This window comes from Temnothorax nylanderi, unplaced genomic scaffold (genome assembly GCF_030848795.1).
Source record: "Temnothorax nylanderi isolate EJ_2023f unplaced genomic scaffold, tnyl_v1.0 TNYL_tig1125_pilon, whole genome shotgun sequence".
Lineage (NCBI taxonomy): Eukaryota > Metazoa > Arthropoda > Insecta > Hymenoptera > Formicidae > Temnothorax > Temnothorax nylanderi.
In genome coordinates this window covers 17399-37338 of record NW_027250187.1, presented here as the reverse complement: position 1 = coordinate 37338, position 19940 = coordinate 17399, and the positions used below count along the sequence as shown (strand labels likewise).

The 19940-nt window shown below is 41.7% G+C and overlaps 1 long non-coding RNA gene across 1 annotated transcript; it reads right to left on the bottom strand.

The window, feature by feature from the left end:
• Positions 1-12614: 12614 nt before the first annotated feature.
• Positions 12615-17303, bottom strand: LOC139786721 (uncharacterized). The gene is made up of 5 exons (XR_011722391.1): positions 16953-17303; positions 16518-16836; positions 16276-16378; positions 13244-13409; positions 12615-13164 (listed from the first exon to the last, which is right to left on the bottom strand). It is a non-coding gene; the product is annotated as an uncharacterized lncRNA (long non-coding RNA).
• Between the last annotated feature and the right edge of the window lie 2637 nt (positions 17304-19940).

Sequence of the window (19940 nt, the reverse complement as noted above, 5' to 3'; positions counted from 1 at the left end):
CGAACCAAATTTCATAGCCGAAGCATCTTTTCGGAGAATTTAGTAGCATAGAAATACGAAAACTCGAGGTGAAGTTCGACAAACCAATCTACGTGGGTATGTGCATTCTCGATATATCCAAGACATGTTTGTATGAATTTCATCACGAGTACATGTTACCGTTGTAACGCGACAAGTGTAAAGTCACGTACACCGATACTGACAGTCTCATTTATCACATCGAGTGCGACGATGTGTATGACACCATGAAGCGCCACATTAATAAATTTGACACTAGCGATTACGCAGTCGATAATGCGTACGGTATCCTACTCGCCAATAAAAAGTACCGGGTTTAATGAAAGACGAAAATAACGGTGCGATAATGACTGAATTCGTCGGGCTTAGAGCAAAAAATGTACGCCTTGCGAGTAGACGGTAAGAAGATACGAAAAAGGCTAAAGGTGTTAAGAGTAACGTCGTAGCCAGGTCGATAACGTTCGACGATTACACGTGGTGTCTGCGCGACGAAATTGAAATGACGCGACAGCAGGCTTGCATAAGATCCAAACAACACGTGGTATACACCGTGTCCGAAACGAAAATAGCTCTAAGTCCGTACGATGATAAACGATACATTATACCCGGTTCTACGAGACACTGCCATGGGGACATTATAATATACCGTCGTAAATATATATTGTAATTACATTTAGATATTTATGTAAATAAATGACTCATTTGTATGTATAATATGTTTTTATATTGTAATAAATTGTTACAATACATTATTCTTGTGTACTCCATGAATTGTGTGAATTATCAAATCCTAACCACTTTACATAAACCTCATCTCCCCTTTTGCCGCAAAACTTTTTCAACGAGATACACGTCGGGATTAGCAACGCGATGTAACTCGTATTCGTAGAAGCCACCGGCGACGGCTTTTCCGCAGGAATCTTCCAACAGATACGTCACGGGATTAGTTTTCTGCACTTTGACGATTCTAAACACCTCTGTGGTCCAATTTGGCGTGTATCCTTTCTCGAAGATTGTCTTGAATTTACTCACGCGTACCGAGTCGCCCACTTGAATCGCGCGGGAGCAGCGATCTTTACAGGGCTGTAACCGTTTTTAGGTCGCATACAATAGTTCGATGCTTGCGCGCGTTGTAATCCGATACGAGACCCGGCAGCGAGTCGATCCATTTGTAATTTCCATTGCGCGTAAACATTTTCAACATGTTGTTCTTGAGCGTGCGATTGAATCGTTCGACGACCGATGCCTTCATTACGGAATAGGTTCGAATAGTGATTGATATTATGTTTCTTCAAGAGTTTCTGCATGTTGGCGTTGTAAAATTCTTTTCCTTTGTCAGTCTGCAGATTTTTCGGACATTTTCCACCGTCTCGAATTATTTTCGCAATCGCCGTAGTAACCTCGATTCCGCTCTTGGCCTTGAGCGGTACGGCCCATGCGTGCTTGCTCAGCACGTCGATAACGGTGAGTATGTAGTGGTAGCCTCTGTTGAATCGCGTGTATGGGCGCATCTCGACCACATCCGCCTGCCACAGGTCATCGTATCCGCGCACTATGACGCGTCTTCGCGAAAATTTTCTTCTCGCAGGAGCGTGTAGTTCTTCCACCAGCCTCCGTTTCTCAGTTGATTGACTTTTTACTAGCCATGACGATGACGCGCAACTGACGCAGAGATCAGATGTACGTTTTTATCTATTCGCGATGATTCACAATTACATCTTGAATTATCTTTTGAAGTTCGTTTAGGGTAATTTGCACGTTATTCTGGAATGCGACCATCTTTCTCTCGATTTTATCCTGCCGATCTTTCAAAATTTGCACGCTCTGCTGCACGTAACGTTTATTGGCGGCATCGCCATTATCTACAGGCGGCGCTATCCGTCGAATCTTGCGCGATTTCGCGTCAAAGTCGGTGGCGACCACGCAAAGAGCGTTATCGCGCACGTAGTTTCTGATTAATCCGCTCCATTGATAGTACGGTTCCGCACCGCCTCTTCCGAGCGATGTACCAAACTTGTTGATCGGCATTTTGATGTTGATTGAATGACTCGCTGACGTGCGGTTTAATTATAATAAGTCCAGCCTCGCGAAGTTCCTCGATAATCGACAGGATCTCGTTATCGTGACCGGTGTGACCCGCTAGGCGCGAAGCTTCGAGCAATCGGAGACGATCTACAAGCTCGTTGGGATTGTCCCAATGAACATAGTCGATCTTGTTGTCGTTTAATGTCATGGCACGCGATATACCTTTTCCAGCTTTTTTACCCGAAATCGACGATGCAATTATATGGTCGATCTTGTTGCCGTTTAATGTCATGGCACGCGGTATACCTTTTCCAGCTTTTTTACCCGTAATCAACGGTGCGATTATTTGTGTGTACTTGTATCCCCTGTTGCCATTTATTTGAGCGTGAGCATCATAATTGCGTTTATGAGCATTCGTCGTCAACAGAATGCTCCTGTATGTTTGCATATCGTCCTCCGTGTAGATCTCGTCATTGGGAATTTTCTTAAAGATCAACTCGTAAAGACCGCGTGTGCCAGCGTATCGTATGCCGTCGATAATTATGTTGTCCGCGTTGTTCACGTCAAAACGTTTATTACCGAGCATCATTCCATCGTTGCTAAAATAAACACCGTACATGGTGTCTATACCGTTTTCTTGATCGCCGCTCAGAACTGCCCCGACGTAATTTTGGCTCAATGGACTCAAGTGATCTCGCAACGTTTCTCGACCCTCAGATGTTTGCAACTGCTGTCGAACGGACGTCACGAGTGAGTCATCCGTGGTTTCGAAAACATCTTCGTTTGCGAGTGATTCGAGCATTGTGGGTTGTACGGAAGGCGCAGAGGTTATCGGTGGTTCATTCAATGGACCTGTCGATCGTTTCGATTTACGCGGTTGTAAAATTTTGGTTATTTCGCTCAAATTAGATGGCACATTTATCGATCGTTTCAACGTAACCGGAGTTGAAGCCATTACAGAGTCGTTAAACGAGGCGTTTGGTCGTTTTCGTTTGAGCTTCGGCTCTTGGTCTTCCCACGCCGTTTTATTCTCAATCTTTGACACATCAGATTCTTTGCCAACGGTGTTTTCGGCAATCTGCCTTAGAGGCTCGATGATGGGCTTAAGTGTCTCTCCAACGCGATATCTTCCTCCATTTTACCAGTTTTCAAGGCGTGATACTTTTTGCGAATCGAATCGCTCGTTTTCGCAATTTGATTTGCTATCCTCTCGCGCTCTCTAATCTCCTCGCTGCTGTCCATGTTGCGATAACGTTGTTCAGTCGACGCGTCGACAACAACTAACCACGTTTCGGTATCGCAAAGTCGTTAAATCCTTTTCTGTATCGACCATTCGAAATCGCGCTGTCCTTGTCTATCACCACGAATCCATACTTTTGTTGCCAACATGTATGACACAATTTACTTAAATCATCGTAAGACATATCTGTGTTTACGTGATCGTTGAATACGTGTTTCAGATTGGTACCATCCTGTTTAAACAGAATCAATAAATTCGCGTTGTCGCGTATAAGATGCTTCGGTATCTTTGCATACGTCTGACAAAGATAGAAGGAGTCAACGTCCGCGTGCCGGCCCATTGCAAAGTATTCTCTTATCGTATCCTGCTTGTCGCACGCCACGTCATCAAAGATAAAAATAGAATTCGGGAGCGCCTCGCTCGGTGGAATGACGTCTCTGTTATTCGAGAACGTAAAGTAGCCAATCTCTTCTATCGGTGTTAGTATATTCTCCAAATATCGATATTTCGGTTGTTGCAACGATTTCGAGTACACATACACGTTCTCGAAACGTACACCGTGCGGACTTTCCAGCAAGCTTATCAAGACGTTTGTCTTGCCGCAATTCGACGGACCGCAGATGATACCGCGTATAGAAATCGGTAGCATGTCTCCATGTTTGCGTACCTCTTTCGTTAACTGTATCCTATCGTCAAAGTTTGTCACTTTGATCGTCCGCGATTGTCGTACAAACCGCATTTTACTCCCCTCCACAACGAATGAAAAACAGTATCGAGAAAGCAGGCCTATTTATAGAGGCGCGTAGAGCTGAGATTCTCAGTCTTTAAAATGTTTTTGCTCGTGTCGGATAACAGCGATATTTACGATTTAACCGCCGAGCAGTTAAAGTATATACCAAAGGTCATTCTACTACGACAGTTTTATAATTACATAGATTATTTGTGGGATAAACTTCCCGAACATATCAAGGCAGATTTGGAGGTTCAGCAATATCGTCGCTGTTTAATACATTATAATTTGCCGAGTCAGCAAACCCACATCGACGGTTCGCCGCCATTGATAAAAAACTGCGGGGAATGCCGCTGAAGATAGGTCGAGGTCTGTTGAATCGCGCGATAAACGCGCTTCCGATCGAATTACACATTCCCGGCTATCAATTTTGCGGTCCGGGAACTCATTTAGAAACACGATTAGCAAGAGGTGATCGGGGTATTAATCCATTGGACGCAGCGTGTCGCGAGCACGACATAGCCTACTCGCGTAGCAACGATCTCGCAGAACAACACGTGGCAGACAATATACTCGCCGCGAAAGCGCGAAAACGTGTCACCGCGAACGATTCGACTCTCGGAGAGAGAGCTGCTGCTACAGCCGTCTGGGCGGCCATGAAGGCTAAAACGAAACTCGGTATGGGTTTGAAAACGAAGAAAAAGAAGAAGAACAAGCGAATACTTCCGGTAGCGAAACGCGGCGGTATCCTGCAGATCCTGCCGTTATTAGGGGTTCTCGGCTCGTTGGTCGGCGGAGCGGCGGGAGTCGTAAAGGCCGTGAACGATAACAAAGCCGCGCAGCGTCAGCTGGAAGAGATGCAACGTCACAATCACTCTATGGAAGGTCACGGACTTTATCTCGCTCCGTACAAACGCGGACGGGGTGTCTCGAGAAAAAAAAAACGTCGAAGAGACGCTAAAAATCCCCAAGGGCGTAACTACCAACGTACAACTGCAACAATTGGCAAAACGTATGCGCATTCCATATTTTAGAGGTATTTTCATGCGCGACTCGTTACCGATCGGCGGTATACGTCGAAACAAAAGCGGTATCGTGAATTTGGATAATACTGAGGGACCGGGTACTCACTGGGTGGCGTACGCGAAGAGGGGAGATCGTGCCATATATTTCGACAGTTTTGGCAATCGTCGACAACCGAGAGAATTGGCGCAGTATCTAAAGAACAATGTAATAGAGTACAATCGCACGCCTTATCAGCGATACGATCAGAGCAATTGCGGACAACTGTGTCTGCGTTTTCTACAGTCGGTTGACAATCAATTTAAAGACCGGCGTTACGCTGTTTAATCTCAGTATTCATTCAAACATGTCACTGACATTTACGCTCACCGGCAAGAGCAGCATCCTCGCGGTAAGCTACTTTCCCGCCGTGGATTTGAGCGATGGCGATTACGAGCTCGGTCTGACAGATTTTGAAACCTATCACACAATACCGAATGTAAATTCGTCGAACAATAAATTCTACTATGACGACGACGACCACAAGGAGATTACCATTCCCGAAGGATCATACGAACTGCGTGATATAGACATGTATCTGAAACGCGCTCTTTTATGGAACCAATCCAGTTATGTCTCGACAAACGAAGATGAACCGCACCCATTGATTATTATTCGGGCTAATAACAATACGATGAAGAGCGAGATCAAGTGCGCTTATCGGATAAATTTCACCAAACCGAAAAACATTGGATCGCTGCTGGGATTTTCAGCGAATCACGTGCTGGAGTCGCGGCAATGGCACGAATCGGATGTTCCGATAAATATCATCAATGTAAACATCATTCGCATAGAGTGTAACGTGACCGCGGGTGCGTACAGCAACGACAAGTACGTGCACACGATACACGAGTTTTCACCGAGTGTGCCTCCAGGATATAAGATATCGGAAACGCCGGCACAGATCATTTACCTTCCGATCATCGTACGGAGCATTTCGGACTTGACGCTTCGCGTCGTGGATCAGGACGTTCGATTGATTGATTTTCGTGGAGAGGAGATCACCGTTAGACTGCATGTACGAAGACGACAGCGATAACGTAAGATGCTCGTACTGAACGAAGCTGAGCAGGTGCAACAGACGAGAAACAAAATTAGAGAGACAATCCGATCGCCAAAGAAGAAACTCACTGCGTCGAACGTTGAATTTCTGAAATTATTGGGTTTCGTCGTACGAAATGGCTAACATCTTAAACATTGGAGGTGAACCGATCTTTGACAACAGCGTCGTCAAGATTGAGACACACACGTACAATCCGTACGCCAACACAACGTTTGGACATAACGATGAGATAAGAATACCCATACAACAGCAGGATTTATACACGTTGCCGTGCGAGAGCTTTTTCTACGTTGAAGGAAGATTGACGATAAAGAAAAAAGACGACAAGTCTGAGACAACGCTTGCGAATAATTGCGTGGCGTTCATGTTTGACGAAATTCGATACGAGCTCAATGGAGTGGAGATTGATCGCAACAGAAACGTTGGAATAACCAGTACCATCAAGAACTATGTGTCGTTTACAAAAGACAAAGCAAAAATTATGCAAAATGCTGGATGGGGCATTTCATCCCCGGAGGGATATTTCAACTTTTGCGTACCGCTCAACACATTGTTGGGCTTTTGTGAGGATTACAAACGCGTGGTTGTTAACGCTCGTCACGAATTAATTTTGATACGAGCGCGCAGCGATAACAATTGCATTGTAGGAAATCCTGCGACGGAGCCGGAAATTGAATTGTTTAAAGTACAGTGGCGAATGCCTCACGTCACATTAAACGAGGTCAATAAGCTATCCATGCTACGGGCCTTGAAAAGCGGGCGATATCTTAGTGTTAGTTTCCGTTCGTGGGATCTGTACGAGTACCCCATGCTGCAGAGCACGACCAAGCATTCGTGGGCCGTCAAAACGGCGACTCAGCTGGAGAAGCCGCGGTACGTTATCTTTGCGCTGCAGACCGGACGCAAGAATATCATGTCGCAAGATGTTAGCGTATTCGATGACTGTAACTTGACCAACGTGAAACTTTATCTAAACTCTGAATTTTATCCGTACGATGACTTGAATCTGGATTTTGGCAAAAATCGATACGCCGTCCTTTTCGATATGCATGCGCGTTTTCGTAAAGCTTATTACGGAAACGACTGCTTTGATACGCTTTGCACCGTGGTTACATTCCTGACAAACGGACCTTTTGTTGTCATTGATTGCTCGCGACAAAACGAATCTGTCAAGAGCGCCACCGTGGATGTGCGAATAGAATTGGACTGTAAAGAGAATGTACCGGCAAATACTACCGCCTATTGTCTCATCTTGGATGATCGCGTAATCGAATACTGTCGGTTGTCGAACGTAGTGCGCAAAATCATGTAAATTACATTATCAGCAGATATTGCGATATAAGAGGCACTGATGTACCGCGATAAGATACAGATTGCTCCGTCGTTTCGTCATGATCGTACCAACGTTTGTCGATCTGTAAGGATTCGCCGTCGGGATGAAATTTGTCGTAAAGGAGGTGGCGGTTCTGAGAAACGGGACCGTTTTGGCGCATTACATTTTTACATGTCCCATGCCATGGAGTCTCCTCATGAAATCCGACAAGTCATGCGCTTCCTGGTTGATTGCAAATCACCATGGACTACGATGGGAGGATGAAAACGTGCCGTACAGCATGGCGAAACACCTAATTACATCGGCCGTGCTTGGAGAGGGCGACGAGACGTCGACTCTTGTGTACGTCAAGGGATGCCAGAAACGAGAATGGCTGATGGATCTGCTTGAGAATAAAGCGAGAAAAAATCTAAACATTGAGACTTTGGATGCCGATTACGAAGATATCGAATCTTTAAATAATCTAGATGTTACTAATACTATACGATGTGAAAAACATGTTAAAAATTGCGCATTACAAAATGTATTAAAAATATTTAACTGGTGGTCGCAACACCAGAAATAATTATGATTTTTTAATAAACTATATATGTATACATAAATAAATGTTACAATGTTTTATTTCCTTTTCCCACATAGTTTGTAGTAGGGGAGACCGGGGCTAAGCTGACAACGGGGCAAACTTGACACTAGGCTTTTTGCCAATTTAAATCTATCGTAGAAACTTGCCTTTCCTACTGTAAATGCGTCTTTATGTGCCAGTATTATCAACGGAATTTGGTAACATTCTGAATTATAGTGTAATTTTTAACGCGACATAAGCGTTTTTGATAGTGAAAAGTAATTTTTCTGATCTCTCGAAAATGTCTACTCTTTCATCGAGCTTTACTCTTGCGAATCTACCGGTAAGTGATTTTGATGGGAAATTTGATGCTCTATATGAATCCGATAATCGTTTTTGCATATTTTCAAAATTTTTATGTTTTTGAAGTGACAAAAGTGAAAAACGACGTCCGGGGCAAAGTCAACACCACGCCGTTTCGTCGGCTCCCAGTAACAAACGATGCTTGTCATGCAGCCGTATGGCTCATGACAAATGTATGCGCACGTTCGATCGCGAGTTTACCTGCATTAATTGTTTTTCAGACATGAGTTTAGATGAAGATAATTGAAAGTTCAACAATTTTTGTTCTCATTATTTTAAATGATTGTTCTAGCTACTTTATTCCGAATTTTTGTACTTTTTAAATACACAATAAACAATGTATTTTTATTTTCAGACAGTAAAAAATAAGTTCCAGATTAAATTGTGTCGATCAAACAAAGTGTTGAGTTTGCCCCGGCGGGGTGTCGAGTTTGCCCCGGCATTTTTCAATTCGAAAATTTGTCTTTGCGTCACTTTTCCTTTCCTGGCGGCAAAACAAAGCGACGTACAGCAAAACTTCCTGAATCAATTTTGTACCTGAAGAAACACTCTTTAAATATGTACCATTGAATTTGCCTAAAAATTTTAATTAAATATTAAAAATTGCCTTTGAAAAAATAGTGTCGGCTTAGCCCCGGTCTCCCCTATAATATAGATGTTTTAGTTGTTTTTGAAAGATGTTTTAAAGATGTTTTAGTTGTTTAATAACTGTTTTAACAATGTTTTAGTTGTTTTTAAAGATAAAACTGTTTGATAGCTGTTTAATAGCTGTTTTAGTTGTTTATAAAGATGTTTTAGATGTTTGATAGTTGTTTAAAAGATGTTTTAAAGATGTTTTTAAAGGTGTTTTAGCTGTTTGATAGCTGTTTAATAGCTGTTTTTAAAGATGTTTTAGTTGTTTAATAGCTGTTTTAACAATGTTTTAGTTGTTTAATAGCTGTTTTAACAATGTTTAAGCTGTTTTTAAAGGTGTTTTAGCTGTTTGATAGCTGTTTAATAGCTGTTTTTAAAGATGTTTTAGTTGTTTAATAGCTGTTTTAACAATGTTTTAGTTGTTTTTAAAGGTGTTTTAGCTGTTTGATAGCTGTTTAATAGCTGTTTTTAAAGATGTTTTAGTTGTTTAATAGCTGTTTTAACAATATTTTAGTTGTTTTTAAAGGTGTTTTAGCTGTTTGATAGCTGTTTAATAGCTGTTTTTAAAGATGTTTTAGTTATTTAATAGCAGTTTTAACAATGTTTTAGTTGTTTTTAAAGTTGTTTTAGCTGTTTGATAGCTGTTTAAAAAATGTTTTAAAAATGTTTTAGTTATTTAAAAGATGTTTTAACGATGTTTGATAGTTGTTCAATAGCTGTTTTAAAGATGTTTTAGTTGTTTGATACTTGTTCAATAGCTGTCTTTTTTCTCGCGAGGATTATTTTTGCATAACATAATATGCCGCAGATAAATCACGCGCATCCTCGCTTCTCATTTTATTCGATAGCGGTTCAGAGTATCCACCCACGATTGCAAGATGCAACGGTAAGTAGAAGATTATTTTTCATGACAGCTAGTTTTTGATAATATAATATGCCGCAGATAAATCACGTACAACCCTCTCTCTCTACATTTTTCGTTCCCTATAAATTGAGCTCTGCCTCGGGTCAGAGCACAATCTCTCTTTGCAAACATACGGCTCATTACATACATTTTGTTACTTAACTGCTATATAATGGCTTATATTGAAGATGTGATTCAAATATCTTATCCAACGACTGGGGTGTGTATAACAATTCGCGATTAAAGTGCAAATTTGTAACTATTAACTGGTATATAACTTTTACAGATAGTATGGGTTGATAACATACCCATCGTTGAGGTGTGCGTTACAGACATGGTGAGAATTCGAATTCTTCGTGGCCGGGTATGTATACTTCGTATCTATATATTTTTAACACTTTTTTTAATTTTATGTAATCTGATTTCAGAGACAGATATATCGTGATGAGATGAGAATCGATGGCTTCTTGAATTTGGAGCATCAAAGGTGGACTCGCTATTTCAGATCGATTGATCGTGAAGCCAACGATCTAATATGGGAGCAGAGCGGAGAGGAAGACATTCGATTTACAAATTTTGTTCGGAATGCATATCTACGAGCCGGAAATTTGGTAAAATTATTTTAAAAATACTTCGAATACATTATTTGAAGAAATGTATAACTTCAAAATTTAAAATATAAAATATAAAATAATTTTTTAAATCTGTATCTGTTTTCCGTTATTTCGCCGATTCCATTCCCTTTAGATAAGCTAGTAATAGTGATGCTTAAATAGGGCAAATCATTTTATAAAAATAGTAAAAAAAGAAAGATTATATATGATTCATACAAACATTATAATTTAAATCTGTTTAAAAAAGCTTAACATATAATATTATTTATACATTAAATAAGTTTAAATATAATGGAGAATGAACGAGATCACCCGAGTTGGAGCGTGAGAGACCGCGCGAACGGGGGCCGGGAGCGAGAGACCGCGCGCGAGGGAGAGAGATTACGCAAACGGGGGCCGGGAGCGAGAGGGACCGCGCGCGAGGGAGAGAGAGACTGCGCGAACGAGAAGACGCGCGCGAACGGGGGACGGGGGCGCGAGAGAACATCTACGAGGGGGAGATAACGCGAGCGGGAGCGTGCCGTGTGACGTCACGCGGACCGGCGCGGCGCGGCGAAAACGCGAACGCGGGTCCCCTCACCCCGCGGACCCCTCCTCCGCAGCGCCCGAAAACGCGGTACCCCCCCCCCCCCCGCGGTACCCCCTCCCCCGCGGTACCCCCCGCGGTATACCCCTCCCCCGCCCCTCACCCCCCCTCGGAGCTCCCGGGGTAGAGAACCCGCCTAGCTTACCTACTAATGTTCAGTGTCTATTTGTAGTAAGCAAAATAGTATTAACATCAGTTTCTAAATGTACATACCTATTGTAGTCGACGAACTTTGTCGTGTCTTCAAGTACTCAAAGAGGAAATCAGCATCTTCTGCCTCATAATTACCATTTTGATTTGGTTTAAAATATTGTGCTGCAAATATCATTCTAAGTGCACTTTTAAATTCTTTCGGAGTTGGAACTGGATTCTTTCCTCTAATCATGGAGAATAAATTTTCTAATGCATCTTGAGAAAGTCTGCTAAGAAGGACAAATCCAAAATTTTTTGTGTTTAAATAGAAATCTTGCAATTCCAACGCTGTAGTTGTCGTCAAAACAAGACCTCTTTGAACCTGTTTCCACGCATCTCCAATTCGCATGGTTGAAAACATTGATAAGCATGCTGTCAAAAATTCGGTTGCTTCTTGGTGTTTTTGTCTATCAAAATAACTCATTGCCGTTTTCCTCGAACGTGATGATATAAACCGAAACTAACGATGTACTGTCTTCAAAAACCAGGCTGTCGTCAAAGCATTCTCTTCCATTTTCCCTGTCTTCACAAGATATTCCAATGCAGCAGCAACTTCTTGACTGAAAATTGCTGTTGCCAATCCAACTTTTATTTTATCATAATGTGACAGTTGTAAAGCTGCTGGTCGTAAATGTGGAGCTAGCTTCAAATCATGTAGCGTATCTAGATGCAGTAATTCGGCAATGTACGTAACGGATACAAAATTGCATGGAAGTTTCTCGCGAATTATTATATCTTCAGGCAATTCTATTTTTTGGCCATTAGTCAGACGATTGCGTAGATTCTTAAGTAGATGTGGTGCATCGAACATGAAGAAGAGTTTCCGTTGATTATCGGAGGGATGAGAACAATAGTCGATAATTTGCGAATGTTGTCCAACGACAATCCCACATTCCCTGAATAGTGCTTGATTTTGTCCTCCCATGTCCATAATCACAACATTAATGTGGAGTTGTTTGGTTTCACAGACTGTTATCAATTCAAAAAGAAAATCTTTCGTTCTTCGAGGACAAAACGAATTGGATGTGAAATGATACGCAACGGTTTGTTTCCAGCGTGTTGATAAACCACCTAACATAAATACTAATGCATGAGTGGCTATTTTGTCCATCTCACCCTTTGCATTTGGTATACTTGGTCGTCCCATAACAATACCAGAGGACTGATCAAAAGCGAAAGATGGTGAGAGTGCCATCTCGTCAATCATCAATACTGATTCACGTTCATGATCATACATAAGTGATATCTGAAACACATTAATGCATAATATATCCCTTTACTGTCAAACATTTATATGAAAGTAAATACTTACTTTTGTTTGTAAAGTATCTGCGAAATCTAATATACCAGGCTGCATTTTCATGTTCTCTATTTTCTGCTGAAGGGTACGCTCACAGGGAATGGGAAATCCAATATCCCTTAAGAAAGAATAGCCTTTGATTCCACAAGCGTTTCTTAATGTAAGACCTGTTTCTATTGTAGCCTTGCTCTATGGTATTCCTCTCGTGTTTCCACGTGTTAAATATCTCCGCTGATCATCATTAAGCAATAATCTTGTGACAGATTGAAGTCGATTTCTTTCGGCCTCAAGCTTCACGGAATTTCTTCTGGATCGAAGATTCAATTTTCTGTCTTTTTGCTTCAACATTCCGGATTTTCTTATATAGTGATTTTACTTTTCGAAGTATTGTAATTCCTGTTTCTCAGTGTAAAACGAAGATTTAAGTTGCTTTATTTTCGCTTTAAGCTTGTAGTTTTTCTTACGTAGTAATTGTATTTTTCCAAGTAATTCCTGTTTCTCAATGTCAAACGAATGTTCTGGTATTGGACGTGGCAATTCTATAATAACATTTAAAGCAATTAAAAATACATTACAATATTAAGATACTGAGAGTTGATTAAAAATTAATTATTTTACTTGTTCTTGAGAAATCTACAGAACATGGTGCATCGGGTATAATGTGCGATTCTGTAGAAGGATCATTATTAGTTGAAGATGATACGTCCGATATAATGTGCGATTCTGTAGATTGTAGAAGGATCATTATTAGTTGAAGGTGATGCATCCGGTATAATGTGCGATTCTGTAGAAGGATCATTATTAGTTGAAGATAGCCCATCATCTGGAAAATTTGCAGTGCATAATACATTTATATATATATACAGCATTAATATTGTACTTTCATTCAATATTATCTTTAGATATATTATGTAACCAGATAGACGATACCGACATGGCGGTCGACCAATAGGAACACGCGGTTGTCAGCATTCGCAAGGATCAAAGATTTCGGACTTTTGCGCTACTTTTATAGATCTAGAGCTCTACTCCAAAAGAGGGGTTGGCACCACTCCGGGGCGTCGAGGCACAGCACTTTGAGAACGCACGGGAAGATGAGAGCGAGAAACGGGAGGGCGGCGGGCTGGCACCCCTGCGGGACGTCGAGATGAGGTTTGAGAACGCGCGGTGCGGTTAAAAGTTGAGAGGCAGGTGAGCAGCGAGTAAGGACAGTACGAGGGCTGCACGGGAATTTGAGAATGCGAAGGAGGAAAGACGCTGAGGATATTCAGAGGAGCGTAAGTGGCACAGTAGGGTAGAAACGTTGACGAGGAGAGGACTGAGAGTGATAGTGAGGAAGGCAGAGGCAAGCATAAATGGATGGATAGGTTATAGGCAGACATTAAACGATAGAGAAGGGTGCTGTTTGGTAAAGAAAGGGGAGGAGGTGGATAAATGCAACATACTAACATAAGGCTCTGTTTAATATAGCGACAAAAAGGAAAGGATGCCGAGGGAAGGACAGAGGATGGAGGAGGCTGAGTGGGCTAAAGAAATCGCGAAGGAACTAAGAGAGATAGGGCAGAGAATTATGGAAGAAATAAGACGAGAAGGAAAGGAAGTCAGGAAGGAAATGAAGGAGTTAAAAACACAGTTAGAAAGAATGGAGAAGAAGCAGACTGAAGTGATCCAGATCAAGGAGAGCGAACGGCCAAGAGAGGTGGAAGGGAAAGGAGCGGATGAGAGCAGCGGACGGAGACAGAAGGAGGGAGAGATAGAGAAGGTGAAGAAGAGCAGAAGAGGAACGGCGATGAAAGAGATGTCGGAAGAGGAGGGAGGAGAGAGCAGTGAAAGAGGATGGAGTGAAAAAGGATGGGGAAGAGATTGGTGGGAGGAGGTGGCAAGTGAGGAGGAGGGGAGAAGTGAAGGGAGGAGGAACTCCAGCGAGGAGGCGAAAAGAACGGAGATCAGACGAGGAGACGAAAGGGTGAGGAAAGGAAGGGATGGAAAGAGAGTGAGGCGGAGAGCAGAGCGATGAGTGAGGAGGAGGACAGAGGTAGCAGAGGAAAAAGAGAGGCTGGGAAAGACAAAAGAGGGAGGGAGGAAAGAGATAAGGAGAAGGAACACGCTGCAGAGAGGAACAAATTATGGCGAATGGCGGAAGACAGAGAGGAGGAAGTAAGAAGAAGAAGAGAAAGGAAAGAAAGTGAGGCGGAGCGAAAAGACGAAAAAGAGAAAAGGGAGAAAGCCGAGAATAAGAAAAGGAACCTCATATGGAGGAGAGTAACAGGAGAAGGACCGAAGGAAAGAAAGGAGTTGGTGGAATCAATCATGGAAAGAGTGACGGGGAGGATAATTTCGATAAGAAGGGTTGTAGAGGTGACGGGTGCGGACAGGAAGGAGGTACTGTTTATGGAGCTTGAAGAGGAAGACGATAAGGATCAAATAATTGGAAGGAGTGAGGAGATATGAAGAAGATGGGAAGTAGGAGTCGACGAGAAACTTACGATGGAGGAGAGAGCATATAGGCACAGGCTGGTAAGAAAAGCAAGAGAAGAAAGACTGAAAGGAAGGTCAGCGGTAATGACTAATAAGGGACTATGGATAGATGGGAAGGAAGTGAAATGGGATGAGGAGGGAGACAGATGGAAGAGGATTTGAAGGTTAGGAGAGATGCAGATACGGAGGAGAGGAAGGTAAAGAAATAGTGGATTGGCTGGATAGAGAGAAAAAAGAAGAGTGGATAGGAAAAGGAAGAGCTGAAGAAGGAGTGCAGATTTGAGGAAAGATGGAAAGACGGATGAAACTGAGAGGGAAACAATTTAAATTTCCGTTTGTTTTCTGTATGTAGGTTGTAGGTAGGGAAGAGAGGAAGGAAAGTCAAAAAAGGAGGAGCCAGACAGATGAGGCGGAGGCAGGAAGAACGGATGAGAGGAAGTTAAAGGAGAAGACTGGAAGGGATACACAAAGACAGCAAGGAATGGTAGTTCCGCCCGAATGATGGAGGGAGCAGGGAGAAGAAAAACAAGGGCGAAAGGAGGGAGTGACCGGAACAGGAAAGGGGAAGGGAATCGTGGATGGGAGGGGGTCTTAGAATGTGAAAGGTCGTATACGGCCAGGTCGGGCGAGGGAATGCATATTTTGTAAAGGGTTGGGTACGTCCCTGAAAAACGCCAATGATTGTATGGAAGAGAACCATTTGTATGGCAGAGTGTAAAGGTTTTGGGAACGTTTTACTGGAAAAACGCCTTTCCAACCCCGAAAGGGGAGTGAAATAAAGACTGAACTACACATAATAAAGACAAAATTGACTTCAAAGAAACTCTTTTTCTGTCGCTCACCTATCTAAGAATTCTAGACAAACCTGCCATGTTTGCCATTACTTTTTAAACATAATTAAATTAAATAAAAAAGTAAATAATTAAAAATAAATATTAAAGACAGAAAGTAAAAAAGTTTTTATATATAGGCACCTATATACAGGCATTATACTAATTATAATTGTATTCAGCAGAAAGCTGCTTTGCAACTGCAGTTGTAAAATTCGTGAATTTGATTGGTGTATTAGTCTTAGTTTCAGCCAAAATTAAAAGCATAACCAATCACATTCACAAATTTTACAACAATTGCAAAGTAGTTTTCTCTGCTGAACACAGCTTTTTATTACTTGCGTTATATGTATGAGCCGCCATTTGTTGCGCGTGCGCAAACAACTCGGCAACCAAGCAACGACTTGAATATTTCGTTGAGCACCGACGGCGCCAAACAGCAGTGCTACAATTGGATATAAGTCCGTGATCGAAACTTCAGAAGGCTGTTAATAGACTAAAATAAGGTAGAGAATAACGTAAGTTGCAAAAGGCTATATATTTTACAGTCTTTTACGTTTTACGTTTTTCTATGTATGGTTTACTTTATGTCCACGCTACGACAGACGTCTCGTTCTTTGTCATCAGCCGAACGATGCCCTTGCGGCAACCCAATGCAAAATATTAACCATGTAATATTTAATTGCGGATTGTACTGTAGTAAAGCCTCTTATTTAGTCAAATACATTGAGGAAACCTTTCCTCAATCTCCAAGAGATATTCTCCCATTTTTAAATACCCCCCTCATCAATTCATCCGTCTTCTCCTCGCAACTTGCAAGTCTATGGATCTCCCCTCCTTAGAAAGAGCCGAAGAGTTTAATTGGAGGATCATGTTAATCGGAGACGATGAATCGGCCCATATCTGCAGTAAGGAAATAATAATTAATCAATATCGAGTCGAAATCGGTTTATTCTGAGTCAAAAAGTCATCGAAAGTTGTGCCATAAATCAATCGAAATCGATGAATATTTCAATTACTTTTCGATATACGTTTTCGACGTCAATTAGACGTCGATTCGATGGGTCATTTCTCGGGGGATATTGGGCTCAATACAGGATCCAAAATCCAATAAGATCGTCTATTGGCCCCTTTCGAACCTTTCAACTTTTATCTGAAACACTTTTCCAATAAACCAATACTTTCTGAGATAATTGGTGGAAATAATTGGCACACGAGAAATAAAACCTTATTTTATATATACGTCCCATTTTAACTTGGACAGCAAAATATCTCAAAAACTAAGCTCCACATACAAAAATGTTTCAGACAAAAGTTGTATGGTTTCAAGGGGGACATAAGATGGTACCATTGGTTTGACCTTGAACAGTTTGTTGAAGGTCACGTGAAAGTGACTTTCAATTTCTTAAATGGAATGTACCTTTTCTCATTACATATTCTTGTAGATTATCTCGAGAGCTTTCCAAAACACTATAATTATGTGTACTTCTACCAAGTACTTTTCGAGTTATGAGGCCCCAAAGTAGTACTTTGCAGTATATTGGCACAAAGTGCAAAATATCTTGTATGTTGTATTGTTATGGGGTCAAGTTGATCCTTACGTATCATTCAGGTTGATTTGACTGACAAAAGCAAGATCGAGGTCTAGCCAAAGCAAGATCGAGGTTGATACCTTTGTGGTCTGCGAGGCTTCCAACGAAGGGTTCACGAGTTAGACTTGATGTTCGTAACTTAAGTCTTCCGTGACTTAGGTAAAAGTTGTACACCGCCCACGTGGAACCGTACAATCCATAGTGTTTCCAAGTGAATGCCACTCGTTACGTGAACGTAGTAGAATTCCGTTCTTTTTGGGGTACTTGATTAACGTGAGTCTCTTTGCCTCTCACAATCTGCTAATTTGATATTGTCAAATTACCAATGCATTTCAAAAAATATTTCAAAAATAGCAGATAATATTCGCTTTATTGAATTGGTTATTTCAAGATTTCTGTGAAAGGGTAATGCGAGCAAGGGCCACGTGGGGAAATAGTTATTTGTGTACACACACTATTTTATATTACAAGTGCGTGAAACTGGCCTATTGCGCGCGCGTCATCTGTGCGACGGATGGCCGATTCCGCACGCGCGAGAGATTTCTCACTCGAGGCCATGAGAAATGAGATATTCCCGCACGCACGTAAACATAATTCCTTATCGTTTTCTCATTCATGATCGATAACTACCTTGTCAACTACCTTGTATTTGAATAGGAAGTTGTGTACCATGGCAGGCTATACACCAAATGAAATAGTTGATATTTTGTTAGTTCTTGGCGAAAGCCATAGAAATTACAGAAATGCTTCACGTCTTTATGCTCAACGTTATCCCGATCGTCGTCATCCAGGACCGCAACAAATTATAAATATTGAGAGAAAATCTCGTGTAATAGTAAATCGTCGCCAAAGACAACGAAACCGAAACATTAATAATAATGACCCAAGGCTTCTCGCTGTTTTGGGTATGGTTCATCTGTATCCTCATATTAGTACTCGGCATATCGAACGTCGATTAGGGATTCCTCGATCAACCGCTCATCGTTTGTTACAATCCGTTAATTATCATCCCTATCATATTACACTTGTTCAGGAACTGAGTGAGAATGATCGACTGTTGAGAGTCAATTTTTGTAGGTGGGCCCTGAATATATTAAATGAAAATCCAGATTTCTTTTCGTTCGTTTGTTTCTGTGATGAAGCTACATTTCACAGTACTGGCAGTCTGAATAGGCATAATAGTCATTATTGGTCGCCCGTTAACCCTCACTGGATGAGAGAGCGAATGAATCAGCACCGATGGAGTCTTCACGTATGGGTAGGAATAATAAATGGCTATATTATTGGACCACATTTCTTTGAGTGAACGATCAATGGTGAAATGTATTTGGATTTCCTCCGAAACGACTTACCTGGTTACTTGGAAGAAATTCCTTTAGATGTTCGACAAATAATGTGGTTCCAACATGATGGTGCTCCTGCCCATTACTATCAACGTGTTAGCAGATTTCTTCGACGGCGGTTTAAGGATCGTCTGATCATCCGCAACGGTCCAGTATTGTGGCCTCCAAGATCTCCTGATTTAAACCCTCTTGATTTTTACTTTTGGGGATATGCAAAAGATTTTGTGTATCAAATAGCTCCAACAACAAGAGCTGACATGATGGATAGAATAAGGAGAGCTTGTCGTACGGTTACGCAGGAAACACTTGTAGAAATCACACAAAATTTCAGGCAAAGATTAACTTTGTGTTTGAATAATCAAGGAGGGCACTTTGAACATTTATAGTCCAGATCTTGCTTTTGCTAGCCGGATCAACCTTGATCTTGCTTTTGCTAGCCAGATCAACCTCAATCTTGCTTTGGCTAGACCTCGATCTTGCTTTTGCTAGCCGGATCAACCTCGATCTTGCTTTTGCTAGCCGGATCAACCTCAATCTTGCTTTGGCTAGACCTCGATCTTGCTTTTGCTAGCCGGATCAACCTCGATCTTGCTTTTGCTAGCCGGATCAACCTCAATCTTGCTTTGGTTAGACCTCGATCTTGCTTTTGCTAGCCGGATCAACCTCGATCTTGCTTTTGCTAGCCGGATCAACCTCGATCTTGCTTTGGCTAGACCTCGATCTTGCTTTTGTCAGTCAAATCAACCTGAATGATACGTAAGGATCAACTTGACCCCATAACAATACAACATACAAGATATTTTGCACTTTGTGCCAATATACTGCAAAGTACTACTTTGGGGCCTCATAACTCGAAAAGTACTTGGTAGAAGTACACTTAATTATAGTGTTTTGGAAAGCTCTCGAGATAATCTACAAGAATATGTAATGAGAAAAGGTACGTTCCATTTAAGAAATTGAAAGTCACCTTCACGTGACCTTCAACAAACTGTTCAAGGTCAAACCAATAGTACCATCTTATGTCCCCCTTGAAACCATACAACTTTTGTCTGAAACATTTTTGTATGTGGAG